The 25361-nt window shown below is 34.2% G+C and overlaps 1 pseudogene; it reads left to right on the top strand.

The window, feature by feature from the left end:
- Positions 1 to 3979: 3979 nt before the first annotated feature.
- On the top strand, positions 3980 to 15790 carry LOC124930850 (annotated as a pseudogene).
- Positions 15791 to 25361: the final 9571 nt, after the last annotated feature.

The raw sequence follows: 25361 nt of genomic DNA, 5'->3' as shown, positions 1-25361 counted from the left end.
AATATGTTTAATTATAATTATAAATATATTTTATATTTATAAATTTCAAAAGAAGAAGGTGCAGGATAATTTGAAAATGAAAAGGGTGTTCTGCATTATTTAGTATAACCTGAATGGATCCGATCGAGATGTGTTCCACCATGGCCAAAGACGAGCTCAAGGGACAACACATTTCTCTCTCCGTTCGAAAATAGGGTTTCTTGATCATTTCTCATTTCCTAAATCTTGACTTAGCCGTCATTTAATCAACTTTATGAATCATTGATATTTAGAAAATATTTTTGTCACGGATTTTATAAATGTGTACTAGATGAGATTATTTGAAAATAAGGTTATATTTAAACTTAGAATAAGTCAGATTAATAAATTTATTGATACTTTTTTTTTAGATTTGGATATATGTTTAGTAATATTATTTTTAATAATTTCATTGAAATATGTGGTGACAACGCATTAATAAGGTGAAGACAAATTAACTCAATAATATTATCTTAAATATTAATTGTCTCGGTTGAATATAAAATTTAAAACCAAGCAATTACATTTGTAGATACTAGAATCACCACTAAAGTCTACTACCATCAACAACTATAATAGTAAAATCATCCCTTATGGATTAAATTGTACCAAATTTCTATCTATAAGTAGTGTACAGAAAAAGATGAAGATAATGCATGAACATATATAGTCTTCCTTATGTCGAGCATTGTACCGGGAAAAGGGCTAATCACTTTGATAGAACTTTATTAATTAAAGGGTTCTAGTTTGCATCTATAATAACAAAAGCACGAAATGAGGTGTACCATCCATCCTTCCACCGAGAAGAAAAATAGTAAAGTCGTGACTAGCTTATTCGGTCTCACGACGTACAACCCCAATATTGAGTTTGTGGATTTTAAAACAACGCTTGATTGTCCTGCCAACATTACATATTGAAACCAGAAAGCACATTATTACAAACAGTGTGATATATTTATTTTTGTGTTATTTGTTTAGTTTTTTTCTTTATTAAATAGTTCCGCATGTGACATGTCATTATTATTGTAGTAAAATTTCCTTAGTTTTTTTTTATTTTATAGAATTTCATGTCTGTATTATTTCTTCTATTTTTTTGATACATTAGTTATTGAAATAAAATTATTATTAGTTCTGTGTTAAATTTAAATTGAATATTTCTTCTCTCAATTCATTTGTTATTTGTAATGTACTAGCTTAATTTTCATGATATAAATCGCTTGATTATTCGTTTACGTCTCCTCTCCCATCAATTTTCTTTTTTCTTGGGCGGCAGTAAACTTTATGAATAAAATAATGTAGACTCCAAACACACATAAGTTTCAGAATAAACATAAAAAACATTGAAGGTATATACATTTTTATTTAAGACAGTAATATATTTACCTAAATCAAAATTGATTGTTAGTTCATTCTACCATCGTAAGTCTATTCTACAATCGTAAAGTTTTAAAATGTCGAGTTGATGGTTAAAATTATACCATTGTAAAATAGACTAACAATTTTATTTCGATAAACTTTTAAATAAGTTAAATTTTTATGATTTGAAATTTACACCGATAATATTTACTATTTATAAGTTTATAAATAATTTCGATCTTATTTACAATTTTATTCTTTTTTATAGAAAAAAAATTATATTTATAAATTAAATTATTTTTATTATTTATTCAAATAAATAAATTATGGAAATAATTTTGTAAACATGATTTCATTTAATGTTAATTTCCTTTAATATTATTTATTAATTAATTATATTATATGATAAGATATAACTAATATTATTTTAAAATAAATTCTCATTATTTTAAATAAACTCTTAATTTAAAAAAGTGTATAAAGTTGATAATTTTAAGTAAAATTTTGATTTTGACTATTGATCCTAACTATTATTTTATTAAAAAAATTATCAACATTAAAATTATTTATTTTATTTGGTATAATATTATTTATTGAATAGTAAATATTTATGAATTATGATAAATTTTATAAGCGGTATTTTTATTTTATTTAATATAAATATTATTTTGGTTTTAATGTAATTTTAGTTAATTTTAATTAGATTATTATTGTATTTTTTTTATAAACAGAAGAAATATAATTTATTTTTAATAATGATATCGAATAAAAATATAAACTATTAAAACTTTATTTTATTAAACATTTTTATTTATAATATTTATAGTTATGGTGTTATATAGGTCTGAAACAAAATCTAACCGAATTTAAATTTAATTTGAATTTATTCTCTATTTTTTAATTGAATTTTAAACTTATTCGAATTTAGATACGATTTTTCATGTTGAAATTTTAACTACATACCTAATTTGAAAATGAATTCATTTATTATTATTTATTTTAATTAATTATTTTATTATATATTATATAATTTATTACATAATGAAATAATTATATATTTAAATTAAATATAATAATTTCTTATCTCTACAACAAAATACAATAGCCGCCTATCTCTCCCATCTATTCTCATTTATCTAATGCCCTAACCCTAATCAAATAATTTATCTACTAGCTGCCCATCTCTCCCTCTCTTATATTACTCTTATTTTCTCCGCCCACATCTCTCCCTCTCTTATATACTCTAATTTTCTCTGCTCACATCCCTCTTATATTACTCTTATTTTCTCCGTCAACATCTCTCCCTCTTATACATTTACTCTTATTTTCTCCGTCAACATCTCTCCCTCTTATACATTTACTCTTATTCTCATTTTTAATACTTTAACCCTAGCCCACCTCCCTCCCTCTCATTTCTATTCTCTACTATCATATAATCAATCTAGCTTCTTATTTCGGGTTATCTCTATTTCTTCTTTTTAAGACTCTTGAGTTGGATCTATATTTCTTTTCTTTTTAGAAATTTCAAGACTCTTGAGTTTGGATCTATATTCCTTCTTTCTTGTTGAAAATATTTCATGCTTGCTCGTCCCGAACCTTCAACATTGAAGATTAAATTCAGAGGTAACTTAAATTTTGTTTTAAGAAATTTTGTTTTAAGATTTTATTTGAATTTGATTCGGTTTTTAAATTGGCAAAAAAATATATATTCAATTTTTTTTGAATATAACAAGTAAAATTATTGTTATATATATTTTTTCACTTACTATATATATATTAAATAAATAATGTATATATTCTTATAAAATTATAAAAAATTATAATATAAATAATAAAACTTGATATATATATATATATATATATATATATATATATATATATATATATATATATATATATATATATATATATATATATATATATATATATATATATATATATATATATATTAATAAATTTATATATATGTAACAATAATATATATAATTTAAAAACTAAAAATATATTAATAATTTTAAAATTATATTTAAAATAATAAAATATAAAAATAAATAAATTACTAAATATTTTTAATAATAAAAAATTGAAGAAATATAAACTATTAGATAAGACGGAGAATACCAAAAGAATTCACTTCAATATATGAAATCCTGGGAGAATTATCCTTATAACTATGTGTTTGTCGTGATATTTATAATATAAAATTAAAATGAAATTGAATTTTTATATTCATAAGATATAATATTTTTTTATATATTATAATGTATAATAATAAAATAAATATTAATAATTTAAAATATATAATATTTTAGTATTTTGATTAATTAAATAAAGTAGGTGATAGATAAGAAAGAGAATAAAATGATGTTTAATTATTTTGAGTTATTTAATTTTAAAAAATTATAATCAAACTCATTATTTTTTAATATTTTTAATATTTATTTCGCTTATTATTTTATAATATTTTTATTTATTCTCTTTATTTTTTTCAATTATTTTTATTTCTCTTTCTAATTTTTTTATATTATTTTACTTATTGATCAATTGTTTACAGACACAGACACAGAAAAACAACTTTATACGGTCAAGGTCAGAAGAGCGAGAAATGGTGAAGAAGCAGGTGGAGGCGGCGGCGGAAGCGGCAAAGAGAAAGAGAAAGAAAAAGAGCAGATTAGGATTGGCTAACTCATCACTCACTTCTCTGGCCTTCTCTATCATGCAGGTACTCATATATATATATATATATATATATATATATATATATATATATATATATATATATATATATATATATATATATATATATATATATATATATAATGTATCTAATCTGTATCTAATCTAGCTTTATTATCATGCATATAAATAGATGGGGTCCCCAGTTAAAAAAGGGTTCTTTCAAGAACAGTCAGCGCCTTTACATTTCCGAACAGCTAAACTTAATTGGATCTCCTACTTCTCTTTGTTTTTTTCATTTATGTACATCCTTTTATAATTAATTAGCTATATCTAAACCATATGCTTAATTAATTTGATAAAATATACATAGCCTCATCTTAGCTAGCTAACTTTACTTTGCATGTCTCATGGTCTCTCTAGCCTCTTGGGTAAGGCTAGTTAGGCGGCCTAAGGCGCATAAGCTAGGCCCCCTCCCACAGCCACCAAAATAGAAAAACACTAACAAGATTTGAAGCATAGGCCATTAGATGAATTTACTTTTTTAGTCTAAGGCATAAAAAACCTCGTGCCCAGACACTCAGGGGCGGAGCCAGAATTTCTAGTCTACCCGGGCTAAAATTATTTTCACAAAAACTAATATAACATGATATTTTTTTTAATATTCCATTATATATTAAAAAATATGAATCGTTTAAGCACAACGAAACAAAGCATGACATTAGAAAAATAAAAAATACTGAAAAGAGAAAAAAAATATCTTAGACTAAAGATACAAAAAAAACAATAATGACATTACTATTGAAGTTGGGATTTACGATTTTTTGAAATATAATAGTCATCGATAATTGAATTCGTGTCTATACTTGAAACAAATTCCCTCTCAATATAGATGATCATGGAATCGGTGAGAAAATCTTCTCCCATTTTATTACGATAAACTTTTTTAATATGTTTCATGGTAGAAAATGCTCGTTCAGTAGTCGTCGTTGAAACGGGTATAGTTAAAACTAAACGGATCAACCTAGCAATCAAATGATACTATTCCAACCTTTTTGTTTCAGATAAACCTCGGCACAATTCTGAGATAGTGGACATATTTTGGAATTTTTCATGACAAACTATATCAATCTCAAAATGTAGTAGTTGACTCCTCAAATGATGCATTTCTTGTCTAGTGAAATCCTCGGGATAATACTTCTTGGAGATAGTCAAAATTTTGTCGATGTTGAAGTTTTTAAATTTATCATTTGGGTCCAAAGTAGAACTAAGCGAAAGAAGTTCGACTGTATCATCACTGAATCTGAAGTTTAACTATTCCAACTAAAAATCTATTGCAGCATTGAATATATCATAATGAAAGTGATGCTCAACTGTGATGGTATCCTTTTGTCCACATGAACGACTATATTTCTTGTAACGAGCACTCATCTCTGGTATATCAACATCTAATCTTGTGCAAAATGATATGACATTCGAAAGAAGAATATCAAACCCATCATTTCTTAAATTCAAGAGAAGTGCTTTAGTAAAAGATACTAAATTCATTGCATTTAATATATCAATAGATTTTCTCTGTAAGTCACGACTAAGCAAATTTGTGATCCCTATAATTTTATGCATTAAGTGCAAAATAAAAATGAAATCAAAAGACTTCATCACTATTAAAGATCCACCAGCTTCCCCACGCATCGAAATAGAGGAACCATCTTTGATAATATTTTCAAGCACATTAATAGTTGCATCATACATATCTATCAAGCTGCAAATAGAATCAAAATGGGAACTCCAACGAGTAGTTCCTGGTCGTTGTAAATTACCAATCTGGTTAGCTCCTCGTCCAAGCTCACGTTCACCATCAGCAATAGAACGAGCAATTTCATTAGCTGCTACCGCTTATCCAATTAGAGGTTAAAAAATTATGATTAATATTACTTATATTAATTAGATATTATGTTAAAAAAGAGCTGCTACCGCTTATCCAATTAGAGGTTAAAAAATTATGATTAATATTACTCATATTAATTAGTAGATATTAGGTTAGAAAAGAGCGGCGGTCGCTTATCCAATTAGGTTAAAAAATTATGATTAATATTACTTATATTAATTATATTAATTAGATATTAGGTTAGAAAAGAGCGGCGACCGCTTAGGTTAAAAAATTATGATTAATATTACTTATATTAATTTATATTAATTAGATATTAAGCCCAAATAATAGAATATATTAGTGAGATTTATATGTTAGATTAATAAATATATTATAGAATATATTAGTGAGATAAAATAAATATAATATAATATATAATTAGTTGGTTGTGGTGGGACTCCGGGCTATAGGCTATAATTTAGCCTATTAGATAGCTATATAATTTTATATTATATAATATTCTACTACTAACTGATTAAATCCCTCCGGGTTAAGTTGGGTGTGGCTCCGCCCCTGCAGACACTGGCTCGACTTCATCTTCTTTGGAACAAAGTCTTCACCATTTGACCAACAATAGCCACCATAAGTCTTAGATGTTCATCGAAGCAGTTTTGAAGTCTAGACTATGTTTCGATGATTATTAGATTGTCCACTTGAGATCAAATGTTAATCTAGAATTGACTACAATTAAGAATTTGGAGGAGGCGCGGAAAAAGGTCTCCACTTCAAATTTGGGGACCGAGCGAGCCATCAAAGGATTAAGACTATTGAGTTGAACTAGGAAGATGTTGTTTAATCTTGGGTTGAGAAACCCTAAAACTTTCTAACAACCTAAATTATAATAGGGTTGGTAGAAACGAACTTGAATGTAGTGCACCAATTTATGCTAGACAATGGATTAGCTGGTTTGTTTTTGTATTTGTTCCATTGTAAAAGCATTGAAGATAATAATGAAAAAATATTGTAAAACTCAAAAAGAGTAGTGATCATAATTAAATGATAGCTTTAAGAGATAGTTTGTCTAAAATTCTTTTATTGGTTGTCTAAAATTCTTTTATTGACGACTAACGTGTTCAGTCAAGATTTGAATTTTATTTGAGAATCACACTATTCAAAATCAAAATTTATATAGTTTGTCCAGATAGTTATTTAAGTTAAATGTTGCAACATTCCAAATAAATCAAGAAAATAGTAGTTTGTTTAAGCACACATCAGACGGATTTCTTCTATTTTGTAGCTCCAACAAGTCCTTCACTTCTTCATCTATTGCATATTTACACGGACTCTATTTCAACTACTTTTGTGAAAAAGTCCAATGTTGACAAGAATTATAATGAGATTTTTTTTTGTTGACATTCCAAAATTTAATGGTTTCCACTTTAGAATTAGTAAGCAAACTAAATATGTTATAATTTTACGAGATTAAATGTTACTTTATCTCATTGCATTTTGTTTGACGAAGAAATGTAGTCTCTAAAGTTATTGATGCACTATCTTACGTAACAATTAATTTCGGTTCACATGATGACTAGTTTTTGAAAAACAACTCTATTTTTCGTAATAGTTTTATTTATCTCTCTTCCTTCAAAGTGAGTTTGGAATGCCAAGACACTTGAGAGTTCTTATTCTTTTAGTATGAATATCAATATAAACTCAAAATGATGTGTTTCACATTGACTAACACATGTTTCCTATGCGATAACAACAAGAAGACAATTAACCACGATATGTTTCACTTCACCCTTGCTTTAATATTTTGACTCTACTTCAAAGTTTCCTTAACTATCAAATGATCATATCTCAATATTAATTGGAAATTTTGGTTTTAATGGACAAAATAATGTTTTCCATCGTCGATGGCTATCATGGCTGTAAATGCCAAAAAAAAACATACATAAATCAATTAAATAAAATCAACCTATAATAATTAGTATGCTTTTTTTTTTTTATTAAAGGTCATGTTGTATTAAAATGATTTAATTAAATAAATTTATAAACGCGAGGGGTGATCAATTTTAGAAAAATGTAAATAAATAGAAAGACATTAACAAAGAAAAATGTGTTAGATTCATATGAAATCATAGTAGTCTCATCTATGACAAATCCTTCACTTTTTATCGAGATGAACATGCATAGAGTTCCTCTCATTTCCAAAAAAAAAAATCCTTTAAATGTCAAGCTTTATATTGCATTATTTCTAAATCATCCAATAAAGATCCAATAAATGTTTGACCCGACTAAGGACTAGATGTATGAGACGAGAAACTAAAACAAAATGTAGCATATTTTTTGGAAAACATATCAACTTTTATTTCAAAGAGACGTGAATGTGAAGGGCATTCAAAAGTTATGAGCAAAGAGAATCAAAGGAAAAAAAATAAGTAAAAAAAAATTAAGCTCTATCATCTCAAATATAGTTGGTTAATCATTATATAATTGAATTATTGATAACTTAAGTGCTTCTGTTTTGATTTCAAACCTTATATTGCGAAGATGATTAGCAAGGGTTGTGAACACAAATGTTTATTACTTTATTTAAGAAAAAGACTTATAAGAAAGTTTATATAACTCGATAATATAACACAAATCTCATTTTTATATGGTCATGAGTTCGAGCTTTAGTGACCTTTTAAAAAAAGAGATAACCAAAAGACAATTATAAAAAGTCTTGCCTAGACATTTGAAGAATCAAACCAAGATAACTAAAATTTATTTTGATAATTTGAAATATCTTATATATAGATTTTATGAATAAAATTCTAATTAATATAGTTAAAAATTTGTTAATAACTTTCCATGTTTAAAGTTTTGTGTGTTACTTAACCAACGCATTTTTTATTGATTTTTTTCACCTTATACAAAGAGTAAAAATACATAATTATTATCATAAGAACCGTTACTGATATTTACATAGTTGGTCTTTGGCGATTATAAGAGTCAAATTTAAAATCATCCTTTTATAAATGATATAATTAAAAAGGTGATCAAAATTTATTCCTCTACAAGTTTGCTATAATTTGAACACATCACTCTCAAAATTTTGTATAAATATAAATTTGACCTTTTAAAAGACCAAATCTATATATTATATATAGGGGATAACTCGTTACACATTAAATTATAGCATTATTCCAATAAATAAATTTATTGGAACTTTGGCTTCTCAACTCTCTTCGTCTCTCTTCATATCATGTCTATCCCTTTGAATTGAACTCTAGGAAGTAGGAAATCATATTTATCACTATATATATATATATATGCTTGCTAGGGAATGATGAAGCATCTGCTTGTCATATTTCCACATTATTAATCTTATATCTATGTTGTTGTTTTAAAAAATTGGTTCCTAGCTATTTCTGATATTTTGTTGTTTGTTTATGTTTCGTTTACTAGAATGATGGTAGTGTGCCAAACACACTTGTTATCATAAATTGTGATATTGTTAAACATAGGGTTGCTTCATCTCAACATATCACACCGGTAAGTGTATCAATCCTGACATTGTAAAAATAATAGTTCATTCTCTTTTTCAATGTTCTACCAATGGAATAATGTATGTTTTGGTTGCATGATCTTTGCAGTTAAATGAAAAGTCTAGTTCTCCCTTTGTGAAGAAATTCAAAACAATAATTCACCCTGGAGGGTATTAATTATTTTAGTTGTTTTATATCTTTTCATAATTAGAATATAGGGATGTTTTAAAATTAAACATGTTAATTTGAAATTATTATTTAGAGGCCCGATATTCTTGACATCTTGTTAGCCTTATCTGCAATATGCATTCATTATTCTAGATTGATATTATAGCCTTTCAGTTTTATAGATTGTTCTAGAAATATGATCACTAGTGTATATATGTGTTGTAAAGATTCCAGGCCGCTATTATCCATAATATTATATATCATTTCATCTTCATTCTTTAAACACAAATCTTGATTGTATATGGAATCGTGAATCGAATCAAAGAACTTCCTCAAAATAGAAATATTGTGGCCACTCACACTGACGGTCCAAATGTATGCATCTTGTTGCGTTCTTCTATATCTGAATTATATTGAGACACTTAAGATCCATTGAGTTCTTTCTATCTCAATCTAAAGCATTCAGTTCCTATTCAGGTTCTAATTTGGAATGTTGAGAGCCAGCTTAATCGACAAGCTGTGTATGGAGCCCGAAATTCTTGTCCAGATTTGGTACGTGATGTTGCACAATAAAATGTTGTCATGATACAATCATTTTTTCAAATATTTATAGTTATATCTTATACACTTAAATATTTCATATATTAAGAAACATCTTTGAATGATATTTATTTTGAGTTGTAGTTTATAATAGAGTTCTAATGCATAAAAGAATCATTACCTAACATGCAGGTACTTATTGGGCATAAAGAAAAATGCAGAATTTGCTCTTGCCATGGGCCAAACTGAACCTTTTGTGCTTTCTGGAGGTTGGAAACTCATTATACCTTTGAAATGTTTTTAGTACAAATTGTTTTTCTTATATTTAATAAATACAATTGTTTTTGATATTAGTTAAGGACAAATTGGTGGTTCTATGGAATATTGAAGATCATATCTCCACCTTGGCTTTAGAGAACGATAAGAAACTCCAAGGTTGGTGGGAGTTCTGTTGAAAGTATTACTACTCTTCATCCTCGAGGTACCTATCTAGGACATCAAGATACAGTTGAGGATGTACAATTTTGCCCTTCAAGGTAGAGAAATTACATTTGTAAATTGATCTTTATGCTTGATATTTCAATCTATATGCAGTTTATGATGTTTTTTAAGTAAATTCTTTTTTTGTATGTACTGAAGTGGACAAGAGTTCTGTAGTGTGGGTGATGATTCATGTCTCATACTTTGGGATGTAAGGAAATGTTCAAATCCAACTATAAAGGTACCTACATTCCTTTAAATTACCTTAAGAAGCTTACAAAATTGATTTTTTTTTTATTAAAACTTGATTCTCTATCTCTTTTTCAGGTTGAGAAAGCTCATGATGCTGACATTCATTGTGTTGATTGGAATTCACATGATCTTAACCTTATTTTGACTGGGTAGCATTGAAATGTGTTTTTTAATTATTATTTTCATCTTTTGTGATTCTGAATTGAATTTGGTATTATTCAACAGATCAACTGATAATACAGTAATGATGTATGACCGTAGAAAACTTACTTCAGGATTACCCGTTCATGTATTTGAGGGTCACAATGCTGTTGTTTTGTGTGTACAGGTTTGAAAAATATGACGGGCTAAACTTAAATTTAATCAATTTTAATTTTCTTTTGTTTTTAACACTGATATGATGGGCTAAACTTTAATGTCTTTGATCATTATTATGTAGTCATTTTAATCAATGGTTTCAAAATATTTTTTAAATTACTTGTCCTATTTCATTAGTGTTATATCCTACTATAATATTATAGTAGAGAAAGTTGGAGAGTTTTCAAGAATAGAGTGAAAAATGCTAAGAAAACTATGTTTTAATTTTGATCTAAACAAAACAATTAGACCAAAGATCCCCAAAAGGCTTGTATAAGCCATGTAAGATTCAACACTCTAAAGCATATTAAATCCATACACAATGAAGTGAGCTTGTTTCTTGTTTGGGTTATTTTGAAATTTTATTGAGTTTTTTTTAAATATTTTTTTGATAAAAAATATTTCATAATTTTTTTTTTGTGAGTATAGTATAACCTACTAGGATAATTTAAAGGGATAATTATGGTGCAAATCTTTATCAAGATATTGAGTAGTACTAACTTCTTAAATTGGAAAAATCATTAAAAATAATAATTTTTTTTTTTATAAATACAAAGGTTTTCAAACGGATAGTAAGGTAAACCTCTTTAATTTTTTTGTACGTAGATGCATGACAATACCATCTTTCTATTTAAAATATACATTTCATTAATATTAGACAAAAAAAAAATTATTTTATTGTTTTTGAGAATTCTCTTAGAGTTTTTTATGATTATTTAAATAAATATTAATTTATTTAAAAAATGTTAAATGTGATAATTTTGAAAAGGTGAGTAGTTTTTGGTTAAAATATTTAAAATATATTAATTTATAATAATAATTTTTATTTTTGTAAATAAATAATATTTTAATGTTTTGATTAATGAATTGACTCATTTAAATGATGAGAGAGTGAATAAAATTATGTTTGATTATGAATTAGTTTAAGAGAGAAATCATTGAACAAATCCTAAGAACAATAATTAATAGTTTTCAAAATTGTGAGAGTAAGAAAGAAAACTACACAATTAAACATAATTCATAATTTCATTTAAAATGTTTTAATACTAAGTATTATATGACAATATATATTTAATAGTATTTTCATTATTTTGTAATCTTAACAATCAAATGTGTTCCTCCATAAATAACAACTCGCTCAATAAATAAAGAAATCCTAATAAAAATATTAAGGCTTTTTGCCTCAATTTTTTAATTTCGTCTGCTAAGTGCTTCTTACTTATATTGAAATCCTTGTGACAAATTCTATATTTTGACCAATTGGTGTTTTATTGGTATTATTGGTAATAAGAAAACTATTTCTCTTCAGATATCAGAAAACGTCTTATGATGTTCGATAATATTAAATTTTAGATCGAGTGAAATCCCAAAAGTTACTATTCTTCGAAGCCAATGTTGCAGATATTTGTGGACAAACTTTGTTCATACAAAATTTCTTTATCATCAATTGAAAAAATCTTAAGTATAAATCCAAGGTTCATATTAGTTTTTTTATAAAGATTTTAATATTAACAATCGATTTTATAAATCCAAGGTTCATATTAGTTCTTTATCATCAATTTGGTTATATATTCATGGACATGTCTCTAAATTTAATTCTTATAAACATAAACAATGTCATGACAAACTCACTCAATTATCTTAAATGTATTCTTGTTATAATTTGAATTCTTAACAATCAATAATTGAAAGATTTTTTTATTTTTTTTCAGTGATTTTCCAAACAAGGCATATGTTATGGAAACTCGATAGAAGATGACACCTGAGCTTGTGCGATAATAAAAAGGTTTGAAGCCTAATTAAACTACTAAATTGTGATGCAATGTTTTTTTATTAGAAATTAATGTCAAATATATTTTCATATAGCAAACTAATTCATTTCGATTCTCATTATATAGATGCATTATGAGATGCGGTGATTCACCCAACTTGTTTATTTAATTATTAAAGTCCTATCATTTCTATATGCAGTACTATCTTTTTCTATCAATTTAATCCTATCATTTCAATTATGAACATGCATATCATTACAATATGAATCCCCAATAGAACTATTCTCGTATAATTCATCAGCATGTGGAACAGAACTCATACTCGATGGTATATTTGACATAGAATCAATAGGCGCATCTTCTCCATTTTTGTTAGGCCTGCGCATCAAGGCCTCGGTCCTAGAATATTTCCGGCACCCTTTTTCTCGGTCCTATGGAACACATGGGCCAGTTTATGTTTTTTGTTTAATAAATCTGTTCTGTTTCCCTTCTCTTATATTTCTCTCAAACTGAATTCTGTTATTTCGAAAGTTGTTGTAAGAAGTTGTAAGCGAATACTCTTGTGTAATTCAGCCGCTTTAAATGCTGATGCCCACCCCACTTTTGGGGCTATGAATTGAAGCTTGTGAAAGTTGTTACTCTAAGTTATTCTCTCAGCCTAGAACCTCTTTCTTGGACTACTAGGTGTATTCTAGTAGTATTCTCTTCTCACCCCGGTTTCTTCTCTCTTTAACCTCGAATTCTCTTATCTCACTATATCCGCTGCGCTTGATTAAAGAATTCTATACTCGGTCCCATCAATCAAGAACACGTTTCTTGAATCAAGAACTCGAAAAGTTAAGTTATAGTTTCAAGCTTAACATATTGGTATCAGAGCTAGGCGATTCTCCAAATGGTAGAAACCCGCCAGCAGACATAAATGGAAGCGCTAAAGTTCCTAATCGAGGGATTGTCCCAATAATCAGCCGCTACGCAAGCCATTTTGCACCAACACATGACTGAATCGGCTGATATGCATACCGCCCTTAAACAACAGATGACCGAACTAAGCAATAATATAGACGGAATATTCAATTTCGCTGAAGAAAGACTTGTAGCAATCGAAAATGGCGCGTCGGGTAAGGGCCAAGATACCCGTGCCGGCCTCGATGATCATGATGAGCCTTCTTGCCACGGCCCTCCATATCGTCCCCATCACCCTGGCCAGAACCGCGACCAATATTATGTTCCTCCCACTCGGCTAACCAATGTCGACTTCCCTCGGTTTGATGGACCCGATGTCGAGGGCTGACTGATATCCTCCAAGCAATTCTTCAGGGTGGACAAGACAAAGGATGACACTAAATTAGATATCGCCCCCATTCACTTTTCTGGCGAAGCAAGAATGTGGTACGTGTAATATCTTCAGAACCGCAACCAAAAGGAAGCATTGCCATGGGATGTGTTCAAAAGAGATCTTTTGGCGCAATTTGGGCCCTCTATACATGACACTCCAATGAGGCAACTGATGATTTGAAACAGGTTGGTTCGGTTCAAGAATATAATCTGCGGTACATGTCAATCTATCAAAAGTTATATCATATACCAAGGGACTACGTAATAGATTGCTACCTGTTTAGTCTGAGGGAGGAGATTGTAAACTACATCAGATTGCGATTCCCGGATTCTCTAAATGAAGCCATGGCCATGGCTAAAGTCCAAGAAGCAACGTATCGGTCCTTAATGAGCAGTGGTAACTTGTACAGCGCTGAAGCACCGTTGCTGCCCACGCCATAAAATATCAACACAGCCAGGCCGAGCACCAATACCGACTTCAAGAATTCATCATATGGGTCCTCTTCAAGTGCAAACTAGAGCCATGTTAAGCAATTAGACCCGGCCTCAATGGATGAAAGGCGAAAGAAGGGCCTATGCTACTCTTGCAATGAAAAATGACAACCAAACCATAGGTGTAAATCAAAGTTATTCATGGTCTCTGCCAATCAAGAAGACCAAGAATCCGATCAAGAACCTGTTTTTGATGATCTACCTTCGTTGCTCGGCCCATGTGAAGAACCAGCCATATACTTACATGTATTGACCGGTTCTAAAGCTTTTCAAACGCTCCAGATTCTTGGCAAAGTTGGGAACCTGCGGTAGTGATCTTGATCGATACAAGTAGCACCCACAATTTTATCAATAGCAGGATTTTGGAGAAAATAGACCACAAAAGCATAGAAACTCGGGTGCAATCGGTTAGAGTGGTCGAAGGCTCCAATGTTTTATGCTCTAGTGTTTGCAAAGACATGAAATGGTCGATGGAAGGCAATGACTACCAAACAGAAATGAAGGTAATTTCCATGGACGGTTATGATATTGTGCTGGGCATTGAATGGCTTATTACTTTAGGTCCTTCATCTTAGAACTTCGAAAACCTGACCATTTCGTATGAAAAGCAAGGCATAACCACGGTTCTAAAGGGGATTCCTCGGTCGCAGGTCTCCTTGATGCATGGAAACCAGCTGAAAAAAACTTTGGACGAATGTAGTGTTGCTGCCAAAGTGCAAATAAAAAGTAAGCATGAAAGCCAAACTGTTTCCCTCGCGGCAATGACCTTGAAAGATATTCCTGAATATCTCCAGAAACTATTTGATGTGTTCAACGCTCTATTCCAGCAACCCGAAGACCGACCACAAGTTAGGAGAATAATTAGAAGTTATGGCTCTTTCGCTGCCCTTGTTATGTTGTTTGGGAAAAAGACTTGGCCTGGATTTTTGATAACACGATAGAGTATAATCGAAGTTGGAAGAAATTATTTTTGCACCAGGCGCTGGAGACATTGCATCAACAAAGGTGTTAGATAAAATAAGACCGGTTCAAATAAACCTAACTTAAAATAAACTTTCTATGCAGGAACAAGGAACCGGACCAGATGAACAAGAGAACCGACTAAAGAAACCTAACCGGTCAAGCTACCAAACCGATCAAGAGTATTCGGAACGTGACCGCACAAAGAAAGGATCGGCCAAAGCTCAAAACCGGAATCATCAAATAGCCGATCATCCAAAAGGCAGAGAAACAACCGGAAGAAGTCCGGTTACATCACTTATACCAAAAGCCTTTCGGCTAAGTCAAGCGGCCGACCAGTACAAGAAGACAATTTGGGTATCTGTTGAGAATGATACCAAAGGAACAGACTGAATACTTCCATATCCATGCAAGTCTGAGGAAAGACTGTAGGCTGCAGAAAACAATACTACCGGATCCTTCTACTTCGGGATATGCCAGAAAGGAAATCTTCTAAGTACAGACAACTATCCAACAGACAGTGCCTACATCAAGTAAAAGACAAACCCGACAGGTCTGTCTTACAAACCGGAAGAACAGACCGGCAGGTCTGAGACAGAATACCAGGTCTGAGGAAGCGACCGCAGGTCTGAACCTCTGAAACACTGAATCACTGCACCTCTGCTCAGGCAATCAGATTCAAGGAAGTGAAATATGACTGTTGGCATATTTCACCTATAAAAGGAGGCAGTTGCAGAAGAGTAAATGCGGGACATCAAGGGACAACAGTGTGATATTGAGATAGCGCTAAGAGCATTTACTACAAGTGATAAGAGTGTGCTGTTTTAGAAAGCCTAAGTGTTGAAAGTTAAAGTGTGTTTTACAATTTCGGTGTAAATTGTAAGAGTGTTATCGAGCAGGAAATAAGTCTCGATCGGCCTGTACTTGTATTCCTTAGTGAATATCCTTCTCGCGGTTTCGAGAGGAAGGGGTGACGTAGGAGTTTTATCTCCGAACATCCATAAAATCCGTCTTGTTACTTACTTTCTGCCGGCTTCATTATCTAACCGACTAACTTAACCACACCGCTCCAAACCGACTTTATACTAACCATACCGAATATCCAGATTACCGAAACCGACCCACCATTTCCAAATCTCCATCATCCGAAACCGACCGTGCCTATCATACAAGCGTGCCGCTTCAACCTGAAAGCAAACCTCTTCCGCGCTTGAACCTAGTTCAAGGGTTTGTGACAGGTTGTGTAGTATTGAAACCCCGGTGTTAATCTCTAACCGGATTAACCACCACCCTTCGAGTGTGAACCGCTAACCGGTCCAACCCCCGGTCCACCAGCGGCGACCTAGATCCTAACAATTGGTATTAGAGCAGTTAGTTTCAATACTCAAGCAAGCATGTATCAGGATAGGCCTCCAATGCTAGAAGGTGATGACTTTGCCAACTGGAAGGCACGCATGCACCTGCACCTAGTCACCTTGGATGATGAAATGGAGTCCATTCTGACCGAAGGACCGATATTCATTGATAAAGATAGAAAGGAATGGACGGCTGAAGATAGGAGAAGGAACAATCTGGACAACCATGCTAGAAACCGGATCTCCAACAGCGTGGACAGAAACACATACTGCAAGATCAGAGATTGCAAAACCGCGAAGGAGACATGTAACACGGTTATCCAGATCTTTGAAGGAAATGAAAAAACAAGGGAGAACAAAATAATGATGGCCACACAGAAGTTTGAGAGCATCAAGATGAAACCAGGAGAAACTATGAAGGAATACAGTGACCGGTTCACTGGTGTGTTAGATGAGTTAGCAACTCTGGGCAAGAAGTATGACAACAAAGAGGTCATTATGAAGGTTTTGAGATCTCTTCCAAGTGCTTGGGACATAAAGACAATGGTAATGAGGGAATCAAAGAGCCTACGTAAGATGAAACTATACGACGTATTCGAAGATCTAAAGGCATACGAGTTCGAAATGAGATCTAGAACTGAAGAGGAAGTCTCGGCTTCAACATCAACTAGAGCACTAATCACATCTACAGAACCGGCTGCACCTGCTCCTACACCTGCACCGGCACCGGCCCCTGCACCCGTACCGATCAGAACCGCCGAACAGTTCACTGAAGATGCCATGGCAATGCTTGCACAGAAATTTGGAAGGTTCATGAAAAGAAGCCAACCGACGAACAACTACTATGGTGATAAATCCAATGTAAGATGCTATAACTGTAACTGTTTGGGACACTTTAAGTGGGAGTGCAGGAAACCGAGGAGGGATACCCAGAAACCGGACTATCAAAATGACAGAAACAATTATCAACAAACCGGTGAAGGAAGTGAGATACCGAAAGCACTGATAGCCGACGGTGGAGGAAGTATATGGGCTCGCAGTGATAGTGACGATGAACTCACATGTCTCATGGCAAATGAGGAACAGGTATTTGACTCTCCTTGTGAAGAATTTACTAAGGATGAATTATACAATGTATTGAATGACATGGTAGAAGAATATAAGAACCTACTAACCATGTTACCTAAGCACCTCAACATCAAAACAGATTCCATAGTACCTATTCCAACAGAACCAGAGGTACACATCATAACTGAACCGGAAGTCATACAACCTGATGATACCCATACTTTAGAAACCGAACTAGATCCTAAGACCGAACAATCTAGTGAACCTACTAGAGAACTAACCAAAGAAGAAAATGCCCGACTTCAATATAAGATGGCCGCCTATAAGAGATCTAGTGATATAGTAAAGAACATGAATAGACACTACAGACATCCTCGTTGTAAGTTTGGCCTAGGATACGAGAATAGCTCTAAAGACCGAAAACCCATAGAGAAAGCAAGGCTTACAAAAGGAAACCTTCCCTTTATAAAATTTCTTAAGAGCTCCTGGACCGCTGAAGAAGAGGAGACCGCATACTATAGGGAAGAAAAGCTAAAATACGACTATGTTGGTCCAACCGATTCATGGCTTGACCCTGAGAAAAGAAAAGCCGAAATCCTCAGATATAAGAAAGCCTTTCCTGAGCCGCGTAGGTCAAACCATAGATCACCGAACCAAAGACCATCACCATTTAGGACATTTGTAGGAAAACCGAAATACACGAGTCCGAGTTCCAAAAGGACAGTCAAGACCCTAGCAAGGAAGACTGTCTGGTTCATCAAGGTTTGGATACCTAAGGGACTAATCGCATGTGGACCCAAGTAAACGTGGGTACCAAATAGTTGTAAATATGTACATTTTGCAGGATCCAAAGAAACGGCTAGGAAACTCCGAATGGTTCTTGGACAGCGGTTGCTCCAGGCACATGACCGGAAACAGCAATTTGTTAACCGATATCAGAACAGCAACCGGTGCTATAATCACCTTCGGTGACAACTCAAAAGGTAAAACTGTGGGCAAGGGTAAGATTGTCCATGGTAACCTAACTATTGATAATGTACTTTTAGTTGAAAACCTAAGTTTCAACCTACTTAGCATTAGTCAGATGTGTGATGCTGGATACACGGTAGAATTCCTTAAACATGCATGCTTCGTTAAGAACTCTCAAGGCATTGTACTACTAACCGGAAATAGGATAGGTAACATTTACAAGGTAGACTGGAAAACTAGAGTAGAATATCCTATATGCATGATAGCTAAGACTGATCAAACCTGGCTGTGGCATAAGAGACTAAACCATCTAAACTTGAAAACCTTAAACTACATTCGCGTTAAAAAGCTAGTTGAAGGTATTCCTGATATAGTATTTAACCAGGATAAGGTTTGTTCAGCATGCCAAATGGGTAAACAAACTAGGTCATCTTTTAAGAGTAAAGGAAACATTCAATCTAGCCGATGCTTAGACCTCCTTCATATGGATTTATTTGGACCGATTCAGGTCATTAGCCTAAGAGGTATGCTCTACACCATGGTAGTTATTGATGATTATTCTAGATATACATGGGTAATATTTCTACCATCTAAACGTGAAACCGTATCAAACCTGATCACACTTCTTAAGCGCCTGCAAAATGAAAAATTAACTCGTATTAATAGCATTCGAAGTGATCGAGGTACCGAATTTACCAATAGTACATTAACTGCATATCTTGATGAATCCGGCATTAGACACGAGTTGTCTAGTGCTAGGACTCCTCAACAAAATGGCCTGGCCGAGAGAAGAAACCGGACTCTCAAGGAAGCCGCACAGTCCATGATAGCCGACTCCGGCATTGCTCAGAAATTTTGGGCTGAGGCTATCAACACTGCATGCTATAAACAAAACCGCTCTTTGATAAACAAATTTCACAACAAAACGCCGTATGAGGTTTATTTTAAAAAGGTTCCCAAACTCAAGTACCTCAGGATTTTCGGTTGTAAATGTTATATTCATATAAATGGTAAAACCCAACTCACCGTTTTTGATGCAAAAACCGATACCGGAATCATGCTAGGGTACTCGGCAGTAAGTAAAGCATATAGAGTATATAATAATAGAACTGCAACCATGGAGGAAACAATTCACGTTGTTTTCGATGAATCGGTTGAAAGCAACACTGCTTCATGTTTTGATCTACACAACAGATTGGAAAATAACGATATTCATTCTGATAGTGAAGATGAGACTCCGGTTTTCAGGCGGTTTGTCCATGATCAAATGGGTAATATTGAAACCCAGCCGGATCAAGCTGTTCCACAACAGGAAGCTGACACTTCGGTCCAATCCGAGGGAGTCGGTCGGTCTGACAATCTCGGTCAGCCTACCGACATGTCTAGCCTTGATCAAATAAACGGTAGTTTGGTAGACATCCCTGAATTGAATCTCAGAAGAAACAGTAAACATCCTCCTGAGCAAATTATAGGTGACCCTTCAGAACCTGTTCGAACTAGAAGTCAACTTCTGGAAGGATATTTTAACTCTGCTTTCATATCCCAGATTGAACCGAAAAGAATAGATGAAGCATTGTCAGATCCGGATTGGACCTTGGGAATGCAAGAAGAGCTAAACCAGTTCGAGAGTAGTAAAGTCTGGTACCTAGTTCCCAGACCGAAAGATCAATCGGTCATAGGAACAAGATGGGTATTCAGAAACAAACTCAATGAGGACGGTTTGGTCACGAGGAACAAAGCCAGATTAGTGGCTCAAGGTTACAAACAGGAAGAAGGCATTGATTTTGAAGAATCATTTGCTCCTGTAGCCAGGATTGAAGCCATTAGGATTTTTCTGGCTTTTGCAGCTTTCAAAAACTTTAAGGTTTTTCAAATGGATGTTAAAAGTGCATTTCTGAACGGTGATCTACGTGAAGAAGTGTATGTTGAACAACCACCCGGCTTCAAAAGCGCTGCATTTCCAAACCATGTATACCGGCTAAATAAAGCTTTATACGGTCTAAAACAAGCACCTAGAGCCTGGTATGATACACTAACCGCATTTCTATTAAAACATGATTTCACCATCGGTTCGGTAGATAAAACACTGTTCAAATTTGAAAAGAAGGAACATATCCTACTTGTTCAAATTTATGTAGATGACATTATTTTTGGTTCCACCGATCCTAAGCTATGTGACAAGTTTTCAAAAATGATGACTGACAAGTTTGAGATGAGTATGATGGGAGAATTAAGTTTCTTCCTAGGTCTTCAGGTCAAACAACTCAAAGAAGGAACATTCATCAGTCAACCTAAATATACCAAGGAGCTGCTAAAGAAATTCGGTATGGACACCTACTCCTCGGCGGCTACTCCAATGAGCTCATCCATTAAACTGGACAGAGATGATGAGGGTCAATCGGTAGACCAGATTGCATACCGGGGCATGATCGGTTCCCTACTGTACCTGACAGCGAGTAAACCGGACATCCTGTTTGCAGTTGGTGTTTGTGGGAGATTTCAAGCAAATCCAAAGCAATCCCATTACACAGCCGCAAAGAGGATACTGAAGTATCTAAATGGCATACCTGATGTCGGTCTGTGGTACCCAAAGGACTCGTCCTTCAATCTAACAAGTTACTTAGATGCAGATTATGCAGGGTGTAAGATTGACAGAAAAAGCACCAGCGGAACATGTCAGTTCCTTGTTGACCGGCTCGTTTCATGGCATAGCAAGAAGCAGACATCTGTGGCCACATCCACTGCAGAGGCTGAATATCTGGCGGCCGGAAGTTGCTGTTCTCAACTCCTCTGGATCCAACAGCAGCTGAAGGACTTCGGTGTCATAGCCGAAGAGTCCCCGATCTTCTGTGACAACACGAGTGCCATAGCGATCACCTATAATCCGGTTCTCCACTCCAGAACCAAGCACATCGACATAAGGCATCACTTCATCCGGGAGCATGTCACGCTGAAGCATATCCGGCTGGAATACGTACCGACCGATCAACAAGTAGCCGATATCTTCACAAAGCCGCTACAGGAAGCTAAGTTTTCTCAATTCAGGCTTACTCTCGGCTTAACCGACATTAGCCAAATCCTTCCAAAGGATGCTTAAAGGGAAACCGGTTCAGACAGACAAAACCGGTAACTCTTCCTAAGCTGTTGAATTTCGAATCTTCAGGGTGTCTGTGGAAGAACCGCCCAGTTTATCAGATAGAGTAAACCGACCGGCTACTTGGTGCATGTGCCAAAAAACCGCATCGGGATGAACAACTGATACATGACCGGTTAGGAAGCAGGCAACCCTAGATTATTTGAATTTCAAACAGAAGAGGAATAGTTATCAGGAATTAAGGATATCTGTTCTGCAACATTACCCTCTCAAAGTAAAATAGGTCGCGCCTAAAAAGACGTGAAGATCTTTTGATATCTTTCACAGTTCAGGCCTATGACCGACACCTAGACTACAAACCTGCCTATTTCATGCAAAATCTCTTATCCTGCGGTTAATACATATCATCTCATTTAATGCCTGGACAATAGGATAGTCCCTAAACTAGTATTTAAGAGAAGCAAACACTCACCACATCATTCACAAGACAAAATAATACTCTCTCACTAAGGCAAAAATGTCTCAGTATCCCAACATCCTTGAGGTTGATTTTCAATCCTGCTCAACCACAGATCAATATGAGATATATAAGATGATTAAGTCTCTAGAGGAAACCGGCCTTCAGTGTTTCCTAGACGACAAACATACCATCTATCCGGAATCCGTTTTGGAATTTTTCTACCACGCAAAGGTGTTTAGGGGCACCCCCCACTTTGAAACCCACATTCAATCCAAAGTGGGAGGCATTGTCTTTGATTTCACCGAACGGGACTTTGCGCGGTGTCTTAGCCTGCCAAGGCACGGAATAACAGATCTAGACATTCCGGCAGATGTCAAGGCCGAGATCTCCATCGCCTTTTCCCGGGCTGACGAACCAGTTGAAGACCATGGAGCAAAATCACGTCTGAGAGCTGAATATCAGCTTCTAAATGATGTGATCGGCAAAAGCATTTTTGGTAGGGACGTCACAAACACCTACAGTGTCTCGAACTTCAACATGATGGCGGCCATAATCACCGGCACACCAGTAAACTGGTTTAGGGTGCTCTTTGACACCCTTATCTGGATGGTCGGCATCCGATCAGTTGGTTTCATTCCTCAAATAAGCAGCCTCCTTGTGGAGCTTGGAGTCCCAACCTGTCCCGGCGAAGGTTTGAACCAAGCTCAGGTGCTCACCAAAGAAGTAACCGACCCATTCTATAGGCGGTTCGAGAGGGCCTGGAGGAGAAGAAACCGCAGCAACGGTGATGTCAACCCCTATGCACCCTAAGTCACTCCTTCCTACACCCGGTCGTTTTGCTTCATGCACCGGGTGTACTCTTAACCAACTCAAGTTTGATCGTTTCGGCCTCTTCTATGTCTCTTTCGGCTTTATTTGTGTCTTTCTCGATTTCATGTTTTCCTCATCGTTCTTTATGCCATTTTCGGCATTGTCTCTGTTATTTTCGGCTTCTATCTAATTAATATCGGTTATGTTTAAGTGCATTTAATGAGATAATCCTAATCAATGAGATAACTCCCAACCACCCGCACATTTAAAATCCAACTAACCTGGTTACTTCCCAACTAACACTTACCTAGGGCCTTGCAATCTGCTGCTTCCCCATGCGCCCTGAAAAGGTAAAAATTCTTTTCCTTAATAAAATAAAACTGACCATCAATGCTAAGATTTTCCCTCCAAAACCGATCATATATAAGGAGCCATCCTCTACTCATTTTATCACATCCGAAAGCACAAGATCACATCTGATATTCTTGAATCCCGTCTCTCTCTCAATACCGAAATCATGCCGAGCAGAACTCTAGGAAATTTCCTAAGCATTGATTACAACTCCTGCACGGGCGAGAGGGACTGTACTTCTGAGCAGAAACTCATGTATGACGCTCTCAATAAAACCGGTCTTCAACCATTTCTTGAAGAGGCCGGACCTATTCTCCTAGACGATGTCAAGGCCTTCTTTCGAAGCGCCTGCATTAGAGGGATATATATCGTCTCTACTGTCCGAGACCATACGTTCTGGATCGATGAGGTTGAATTTGCCTCACTATTCGGTCTACCCACTGAAGGTTTCTCTGATTTTCCGACTATTCAAGACCTTGCGGGATTTGAAACCGCGTAATACCTGTCGGCCACCCATGCTCCGGTGGAACACTTTGGGCCAAAAACCCATCTTGCTATTCACGGTCAGCTACTACTCGAAATCGTGACCCGGTCGATTCTGTGTCAATCACCGAATCAACGGTATTCTAGGAACACCTACAATCTTATGACCCACATTCTTTGCGAATCGGCCATCAACTGGTCAACGGTCATATGGGAAAATCTAAAGAATATGGCGCTGACCAAGAAAGGTCTCGGGTATGCACCGCATATCAGCAAACTGATTCTTGGGTACCGACCAGAGTTCGGACCGGGCACACCGGCTTCTTCCTCAAACATCCTCGACAAGGATTCTGTAATAGACCGAATATGTAGAATGTCTTTTCAATAGGCTGTACTTTGCATTATTTCTGTATGCCTATCTCTGTACCGAATCCTATGCCGGTTTCCTCTCTCTACTATTTGAATTTTAATATCACTTCAGTTTAAATGACCGGGTCTTCTTAACTCTTTGAACATTTATCTAAGTAACCGGTTAACATCTTCAAACTATAACCGCGTTATTATCCGGTCACATAAACTCTGCTTAAAATAATCTGTTAACACTGATCACTCAAAATAACCGGTTAGACTTCGAAACCGCATCATCAATCGGTTTCAAGAAGAGTGCGTCATCAATGACATTAGCAAAGGTTTTTGGAGGGAGATTTCCCGCCCAAAATTGCCGCCCCTCTGTTTACCGCCCTTTGTTTGGCGCCCTTTGTTTGGCGCCCACGGTTTGGCGCTCATCTCAATTCGGAGGGAAAATTCCCGCCTTTTATTGATGGGACGGTTGGGCTTCCAAACCGCATCTATAAAAGGGACTTTCGGTCATTTTACTTCATTCTCACGCGAATCTGCTTTCTCTCTCTAAGCTCTCTCAATCTCTTAAGCGGTTATCTCTTACATTCTCAAATTCTTAAACA

This window comes from Impatiens glandulifera, chromosome 1 (assembly GCF_907164915.1).
Source record: "Impatiens glandulifera chromosome 1, dImpGla2.1, whole genome shotgun sequence".
Lineage (NCBI taxonomy): Eukaryota > Viridiplantae > Streptophyta > Magnoliopsida > Ericales > Balsaminaceae > Impatiens > Impatiens glandulifera.
Note: the sequence above shows the minus strand (reverse complement) of the source record. Positions and strands in the feature narration are given on the sequence as shown.